General features: G+C 39.5%; 1 pseudogene; it reads right to left on the bottom strand.

Moving 5' to 3' along the window:
- Positions 1 to 6,145: 6,145 nt before the first annotated feature.
- On the bottom strand, positions 6,146 to 6,743 carry LOC123853520 (putative protein CRIPTO3; annotated as a pseudogene).
- Positions 6,744 to 9,513: the final 2,770 nt, after the last annotated feature.

Raw genomic sequence — 9,513 nt, 5'->3', positions numbered from 1 at the left:
ATAGATAAGACTGAGGCACGAAAGTGGGCATGACTGGAGGTGAGATTAAGGAGTGTTGAAGACAGATTGGCCTGCTCCATGGTTTTGCCTCTGATGGGCCCTGCCAATGATGTTAGGCCTCAGGCTTTCAGGACTGAGAGATGTAACACCCATGTCTTGTTAACTGATCACATTTGCTATCCTTTCAGCACCCCTGAGTATATCAGAATGATAGCTCATTCCTGACCTCACTACAAACACGTACATGTCCAATCATTTATGAAAGAGGACACCACTATGACAGTCCCCTGACAGAGTGACTGGGAGATGCTGAATTCCTTCCTGTATCCACGCTCCTCTGCCATGTAACTTTGCATGTCCTCTCAGTGCAAGAGGAATATACTTCCATGCCTCTGAACTTGGAGCTTGGCCACATGACTCGCTTTGGTCAGCGGGATGTGGGTGGAAACGACATTGTACCCATGCCAAGTTGAGGCCGGACAAGGCCTTGTGTGTTCTGCTTACCCTCGGCACTTCTGTCGTCACCATGAGAAGACCACGGTCCAGCCAGTCTGTTCACTGATCCACTGCGGTCGAGGGATGTGTGGAGCAGAGCTGGATCCAACCTGCAGCTTGGAGCTAACTAGTTAAGCCCAACCAAGATCAGTTTGAGCCACTTCGCCTGATAGGCAAATCTGCGAAAAATGAATGTTTAGAGTTGTAAACCACTGAGATTTTGTGATTGCTTATTATACAGCAAGAACTGGCTGATATCATAGGTAAGAGCTTGATTCTTCTGTCAGAGCAGAATTTGGACAAACCCCCTAAGGATTCAGCATTCTCATCTGTAAAATGTATATAATTATCACTATACCACAGTCTTATAGGCACTAACTAAAATAGTGTATGTAAAATACTAGGTAGATGCCTCACTATTAGTATTATTATACCTCCAGTTGTAAAGATACTTTGGGACTGAGAAATACAATGAAGTAGGACACGTGTAGATGTCAAGATAGGGATTAGATATTAGAATACACGGTAGTTTAAAGAAAGGCATTTATTCTGAAACCTGGGGCAAATAAATCCTTTTTCTTTTTTTTTTTTTAAGATTTTATTTATTTGTTTGACAGAGAGGAACACAAGCAGGGGGAGTGGGAGAGGGAGAAGCAGGCCTCCCGCTGAGCAGGGAGCCCGATGCGGGGCTCGATCCCAGGACCCTGGGACCACGACCTGAGCCGAAGGCAGATGCTTAATGACTGAGCCACCCAGGCGCCCTGATAAATCCTTTTTCTTTAGTTTAATGACTCTTAAACGTCATAAATTTACTACCTGAGGAGATGAATAATTGACCTGGAAATACTTTTCTATTAAAGGGAAATAAAAACATGACTTTACCAACATCACTTGGTGTATAAAGTGCTATTAGTCACATGCTATAGTTAGCACATTTGACTTGTTTGTGACCAAGAGTTCAGGCGAATACATTTGAGATTTATTTTGTAATTTCTGACATGCCAATATAAAACAGCTTTTTTTTTTTTTTTGCTCCTCATTGCCATCAGGTTGGAATAAATTGGCTCTTGATGCAAAGTTGTGGCCAGGGGTTGAAATCCCCGCCCCCCGCCGGCTTCTGGTGTATCACCTCCTGGACTGGGACCTGTTTTGTGTAAAATAATGAGATACTCACTGGTCTCTCTGCCCCTCACATGCACTTGAAAGTATAGAAAAATAGTTGACTAAACAGATTGTTAGAAAAGAAAAAAGCCAACTCCTAATGGATAAACATGTTTTGTAAAATATATTTTTTTGAAATTTAAACATTTTAATTTTAATTGAATTATTATACATATATTCATATGGAATTATTGTATATAAAGTACCCAATGAATGTATTAATTAAATAATTTGACTGCTAAATGATCAGGAACTTGAAAATATCGTTGTTATGTAGTACTTCTGTAAATAACCAAGATTTCATTTTATTCAAACCAGAAAAACATTGGTATAGGCAAAAATGTGCCAAGCTATACATTATCATGGAGCATGTTAAATTAAATATACTTTGGGCACTCCTTTCCGTTTATTGTCTTTTGTGAAACCAGTTTTCTGTGGTCCAATTTTATGGTACAAAAGATTTAGTAACTTTCCCAAGGTCACAAAAGCCTCGTTACTTGCTGAGATGTTGACTAGCCATTGCTTATTATTAAAATAATGAACTCGGTGGTCATTTCAGTCATTAGAATTACTTAGTCTGATTGATTCATGAATCACAAATCAAACATTTGGTGATTAACTATTTTAATAACTGAGGCAGTTTCCAAATACTCATGCTGGTTTTACCATGTCCTTTTTGTTTATAGGGCAAGAACTTAGTTATCTTAGTTCAATGGTATGACCACAAAACTTTCTTAACTATGAATACTTTTGATCTTTTATTTCTTTTTTCTTTTTTTTTGTATTCTTCTATTTTTATTTTTTTATTATGTTATGTTAGTCACCATACATTACATCATTAGTTTTAGATGTAGTGTTCCACGATTCATTGTTTGCGTATAACACCCAGTGTTCCATGCAGAACGTGCCCTCCTTAATACCCATCACGGGGCTAACCAATCCCCCCACCCTCCTCCTCTCTAGAACCCTCAGTCTGCTCCGCTGAGGGACATAAAATATAGTTCTAATTATTGGGTCTTCATGTATGGAATCTTAACATGTTATTTCCTAACAGATTAGAAAATCAATTGGGGTTCAACCAGCTTTTAGCAGCCAGTTCAAGTTTTCTTGCAGGGATTTAAGAATGGATACACAATCCCAGGAGTGAAGGTGCCCTCTTTCCTTACCATGGCAATTCCCCTTTGTTGAACTTGCATTTCCACAAAGACAAAACCCACAGGGACTGCAGCAGGTCTGCGAGCAGCTGTGAAGAGCTTTATGGCTGCAGTAAAACCAAGATGCCTTGGACTTGTCTTGGCTTTTTTCACTTTGGTAAAACTAGTAAAAATGCTTGGACCTCTTATTTTTTCCTTCGATACACCTGTTTGTGTGTGCGCAGCATGAGTAGATCACTATACCTGCGTGGATTCCTCCAAAAGATAACCCTGAGACAACGATTTGGGCATATGTGGTTTATGAGTGGGTGACCCCAGGGAGCATGGTGAAGGAGTTAGGAAAAAAGAAAAGAAAAGGTGCATTAGGGATTTATTTATTTGAGAGAGAGAGAACAAGCAGGAGGGGCAGAGGGAGAGGAAGAGAGAATCTCAAGCAGACACCACGCTGAGTGTGGAGTCCGACCCGGGTCTTGATTGCACGACCCCAAGATCATGACCTGAGACAAAAGCCAAGAATCGGTTGCTTAACCCGCTGTGCCACCCAAGGTGCATTAATGAGCAAGCTACTGTTGTGGCAAACTGCAGTTCAGTCCTGCTGGGCGCCCCCCGGGAGACCACGTAGAACACAACTCAAAATTGTCTTACCGATCATTTACAAAACTTAGGTATTTCTTCCTTTGTGGCCTCCCTCCTGGCTGAAAGTAGCTCATGGCGGGTGTTAACCTTCAGGCACTTCCAGGCTGTGCTGCACAAGCCGGTCTCATTTCTGCAGCCAGAGATCGATCTCAGGCAGAGAAGGCACGGACTGTCGAACTGTCCACCCACGTGCAGCCGACTGCTGGGGTCGGCAGAAGGAACAGGGACAAAATCGCCAAGAGCATCCACTATAGGCCCTAAATGGGTGTCCTCTCTTTTTATTTAAAGTTCAAAAAAACAAGTCCAAGTCTTTCATGTTACATGAATTTCAAAGGTAAATATTTTTGTTTTAAATGATGAGTGTATAGAAGGAAATACTTGCAGTGTCCTACTTATTTCTATAAGCAGGGTTTTATTCTCTCAATTAAACTCCTTTGTCCTTATTGGTATGGGGAATATAGTTATAAGGTAAAACTGAGAATTTTTTCTCACAGCCAAAAGCCAAAATGAGAAAAATTCATTTTATCGTCAAAAACAAAGATTTCATAAGGGGTTTTTTTGGTTGTTTTTTCCCATTTTATTGGGCTTATTCTTAAGTCTTATTCTTAACTTTTGGGATTTTGTTGCTAATTCTTACCACAAGATGTCACTATTTTACCAGCCTAATATCTGAATGCTTTTCTGAAACTCTTTAAAACTCTCTCCTGCTGGTTTCAATGACTTATTGAAACACATCCACTAACATTGTCAAATTTTTTCTCATAGGGGAAGTTATAAATTTCCCTTGGAGAGTGGTGGTTCAAGATGGTGGCATAGGAAGGCCCTGAAACTCACTCCTTCCCATGAACACACCCAATCTACAGTTACATATAGAACAATTCTCTCTGAAAAAGACCTGAAAACTAGCTAAACAGCTCCTCCATAGCAAAATATTAAAAGGCCACATTGAGACAGGGAGGAGAGGCAGAGACTTGGTATTGCCAAAGACCCCACCCCCAGGGTGGCTACCCATAAGTGCGAGGAATCATACAAACACGGAGTACATCCCTGAAGAGCAAGGGGTTTGAGCCCCATAGCAGGCATTCCAACCTTTGGGACCTGCACTGCACAAACAAGCCCCCCTTTCCAAATATCTGGCTTTGAAAACCAGTGGGGCTGACATCTAGGAGATCCAAAGGAAACTGAGACTCTGCCCTTAAAGGGCTTACACACAAACTCACTGGCCCTGAGACCCCACACAAAGACAGCCGGTTGAAAAGTGCCTAGAACATATGTGAAGGATATTCAGTGGCTAAGCCCTGCTTGCAGGTACACTCCAGTTTGGAACACTCCTGTGGGCCTGCTGAAAAAATGGTAAATTCCTGGGGCGCCCGGGTGACAAGGTCAGTTGAGCGTTGGACTCTTGGTTTCGGCTCAAGTCATGATCTTGGGATCGTGGGATCGAGCCCTGAGTTGGTCACCATGCTGAGTGTGGAGTCTGTTTGAAATTCTCTCTCCTTCTCCCTCTGTCCCTCATGCTTGTGCGTACTCTCTCTCTAAAGTAAAAAAATTAATCTTTAAGAAAAGAAATGGTAAATTCCTAGAAACATACAATCTCCCCAGACTGAATGATGACAAAATAGAAAATCTGAATAGACCAATCATCAGCAAGGAGATTGAATCCGTAATCAGATACTTACCAACAACCAGGACCAGACAGCTCAATGGCGATTTCTACTAAACATTTAAAGATTTAATATCTGTTCTTCTCAAATTTTTTTCAATACATTTCCCATTTTTATTGGGCATACTCATATACACAATGTATTTTATTTTATTTTTTTCAAAATGTCTTTTAAAATGGCTTTTACCATGTATCATTTTGTCACCCGGTTTACAATTAAATATGTCGTGAACATTTTCTCTTTTACAAGAGTTAAAATACTTGCAAAGTATGGAGAAAACATAATTTATTAAGCTCTCTTGTTGGGGAAAGTTAGAATTTTTTTCCAAGGGGACTGCATTCTTTTTACAATGCACTGAGAAAAAAGGGGATGTCCTTGTCTTCTATAGCTTTTTACAGATGATAGAAACTTGCCTTTCAACTTAGCTTTTTGACTTGCTTCTCATGCTCATCTGATCACCAACCAAGTAATCCATTTTATTTTTTCCAATCTCTCTCCCATTTGCTTCCTCTTTTCTATCTAGCCTCCTTGGCGCACGCGCACAAACACACACACTTCCAGTACTTCAGAATCCTGTCCCTCACCTCTAATATCTGCCCCCTGCCCTCTCATCTGCTCCCTTTAAGGGGTTTCCTTTCCTTTCCTTTTAAAGATGAGGTCTTAATTGATTTTGATCAACTCTACTCCAAGCTTTATACTCAGTTCCACACTAGGAGTAGTCTTTAATAATCTAAAGAAAGAATTCAGTTGTTAAAGGAAAATAATAAGAAGAAACCCTTGGTAGAAATACATGTATCAAGAAACATAGAACTTGGTCACAATGTAGATAAGGCTGACTTTTTTTTAAAGAAGTTTTTCAGAGAGGGCAGGGAGAGGAAAGTAGTTGGTACTTGAAGGCAATGTTAGGGACCATTATGAAAATCTATTCACTATTTCAGGGCAACTAACAAATGATCATCTCTCAGTAACAATACTGGAGCTACAGCCTTTATAGGTCCTGAAATGTGCATGACTGATAGTGCAAGCAAGTGTTCATCAATAGTAACTTTGCAGAGCAAGGCAGATGCCAGCTGGCAAAAAAGTGGTGCCCGAAGACAGTATGTTAATTCTGGAGCCCTGGAAACCAGGAAGTGCTCACCCATCACGTGGCCATCCGAAAGGGCAAAAGAGGGGACGATCCGCTTACCACGACCTGGTAGAAATGTCTGAGGAAAGCAGTGAAGCTGGCCATGCCAGCATTTACACATGGAACATTTTTGGGCAGCCAGGGGTCATGGGACACAGACTCACGGTTCTCTTTGCCCCAATCATGCTCACAGTTCCAGCCATAGGAGGAGGGGGGGCAGGCACAGAAGGAAAAAAGCGTGCCAGTTCCCCCACTCAGACAGTAGGTTTTGTTTAGCTCCTTAGTGTCCTGGATTCCTATGGACAGCACAGACTGGAAAGGCCAATGACAAACAGCAGGCTCCTGCTGGGACTGAATGCTGTCATCTCTTAAGGCCATGTCTCCCTGAGAGGGAAGTGCAAATTCACAGTAGCCCAGCCCAGCAACTAATTCCAGTTCAGCGGCTTTGGAAATGGCCATGATCAAAATCACGCTGGAGGAGAGGCGCCCCATCTTTCTGTGGTCCATAGCTCTTTAGCTGGGGACTTGGCCTTCCTGGGGACTCTCCCTCCTCAACTGTTCTTCTCAAACATTTCCAAGAAAAACTGAAGAGGAGGAAATGCTTCCAAACTCATGTTACGAGGTCAGCATTACCATGGCACCAAAATCAGACAAGGACATCCCAAGAAAGGAAAACTGCAGACTAACATCCCTGATAAACATTATGAAAAATCCTCAAAAATATTAGCACACTGAATTCAACAATACCTTAAAAAGATCATATAAAACCACAATCAAGTGGGATTCATTCCAGGATACAAGGATGTTTGAACATGTGAAATCAATTGACATGATACACCACATTAACAGAATGAAGGATAAAAATCATATGATAATTTCAGTAGACACAGAAAAAGCATTTGATAAAATTCAACTTCCACTTATGATAAAACTTTCAACAAAGCAAGTATATAAAAAATATATCTCAACATAATAAAGGCCACATATGGCAAGCCCACAGCTCACATCATAACCAACAATGAAAAGCTGTAAGGTTTTTCTCTAAGATCAGAAGTAAGACAAGGATGCCTACTCTTTCCACTTTTATTCAACATAATATTGGAAGTCCTAGTCAGAGCAATTAGGCAAGAAAAAGAAACAAAAGTCATCTAAAATGGAAAGGAAGAAGTAAAACTGTTACTATTCATAGTCAACGTGATCTTATATGTAGAAAACCCTAAAGACTCCACCCAAAACTGTGAGAATAAACAAATTCAGCAAAGTTGCAAGATACAAAATCAATATACAAAAATCCGTTGCATTTTATACACTAACAATGAACTATCAGAAAGAGAAATTAAGAAAACAATCTCACTTCCAATTGCATCAAAAACAATAAAATACCTAGAAATAAATTTAACCGAGGAGGTAAAATACCTAGATACTGAAAACTACAAGACACTGATAAAAGGAACTGAAAAGACAGAAATAAATGGAAATATATTTGTGCCCATGGATTGGAAGAATTAATATTGTTAAGATGTCCATACTACCCAAAGCAATCTACAGATTCAATGCAATTCCTATCTAAATTCCAATGACATTTTTCACAGAAACAGTACAAACAATCCTAACATGTTTATGGAAACACAAAAGGTCTCAAATAGTCAGAGCAATCTTGAGGAAGAACAAAACTGGAGGCATCATGCTCCTTGATTTCAAACCATTGTACATAGCTCTAGTTACCACAACAGTGTGGTATTGGCGTAAAAACAGACACGCAGACCAATGGAACAGAATAGAGACTCCAGAAGTAAACCCATGTACATGCGTTCAATTAATTTACAACAAAGGAGGCAAGAATATACAATAGGGAAAGATGTAAATGGTGCTGGGAAAGCTAGAGAGCCACATGCAGAAGAATGAAACTGGATCACTATCTCACACTATACACACAAATTAACTCAAAATGGATTAAAAACTTGAATGTAAGTCCTGAAACCATAAAACTCCTAGCAGAAAATAGAGGCTCCATGACATCAGTCTTGGTGATAATTCTTTGGATTTGACACCAAAGCAATGGCAACAAAAGCAAAAGTAAACAAATGGGACTACATTAAAAAGCTTCTGCACAGCAAATGAAACCACCAACAAAAGAGAAAGGCAACCTACACAATGGGAGAAGATATTTGCAAATCACATATTCAAAAAGGGTTAATATTCAAAATATACAAAAAAACTCATACAACTCGATATTAAAAAACCCAATTAAAAATGGGTACAGGATCTGAAGAGACATTTTTCCAAAGCAGACATACAGATGGCCAATAGACACATGAAAGATGCTCAACACCACTCATCATCAGGGAAATGCAAATCAAAACCACAATGAGATATCACCTCACTCCCATCAGAAAGGCTATTATCAAAAAGACAAGAAATAACAAGTGTGGGTGAGGATATAGAGAAAAAGGAACCTTTGTGCACTGTTAGTGGGAATTTAAATTGGCGTAGCCACCATGGAAAACTGTATAAAAGTTTCTCAAAAAAACTAACAATAAACTACCATATGATCCAGCAATTCCATTTCTGGGTATTTACTCAAAGAAAACAAAACACTCATTCAAAAAGATGCATGCACCCCTATGGTCACTGGAGCATTATTAACAATAGCCAAAACATGGAAGCAACCTAAGTGTCCATCAATAACTGAATGCATAAAAAAATGTGGTGTGTATACACACACACACACACTCTGGAATACTACTTAGCCATAAAAAAGAATGAAATCTTGCCATATGTAATAACGTGGAGGGACCCTGAGGGCATTATATTAAGTGAAATCAGTCAAAGATAAATACCATATGATTTCACTGATATGTAAAAATCTAAAAAACAAATGAACAAGTAAAACAAAATTCACAGATCCAGAGAACAGACTGGTGACTGCCACAGTGGAAGGGTTTGGAGGTTTAGGTGAAATGAGAGAAGGGAGTCAAGAGGTACAAACTTCCGGTCTAAAATAATTAAGTCATGGGGAGGTAACAAACAGCACGGTGAGTATACTCAACAATATTGTATTGCATATTATGTAACTTTGTATGGTGACAGGGGAAAACTGGACCCATTATGGTAATTATTTCACAGCTTATACAAATACTGAATCATTATGCTGTTCCTCTGAAACTAATATAACATATGTCTATTATATCTCAACATATAAAAAAGATATTTTGGTTTAAGGGAAAATTTTTCACTTGAAGAAAGATTAAATTACAAATGATCTGGTCATCTTTCA

Source organism: Mirounga angustirostris, unplaced genomic scaffold, assembly GCF_029215605.1.
Source record: "Mirounga angustirostris isolate CCGP_5_RB_7025 unplaced genomic scaffold, mMirAng1.0.hap1 SCAF_11, whole genome shotgun sequence".
NCBI lineage: Eukaryota > Metazoa > Chordata > Mammalia > Carnivora > Phocidae > Mirounga > Mirounga angustirostris.
Note: the sequence above shows the minus strand (reverse complement) of the source record. Positions and strands in the feature narration are given on the sequence as shown.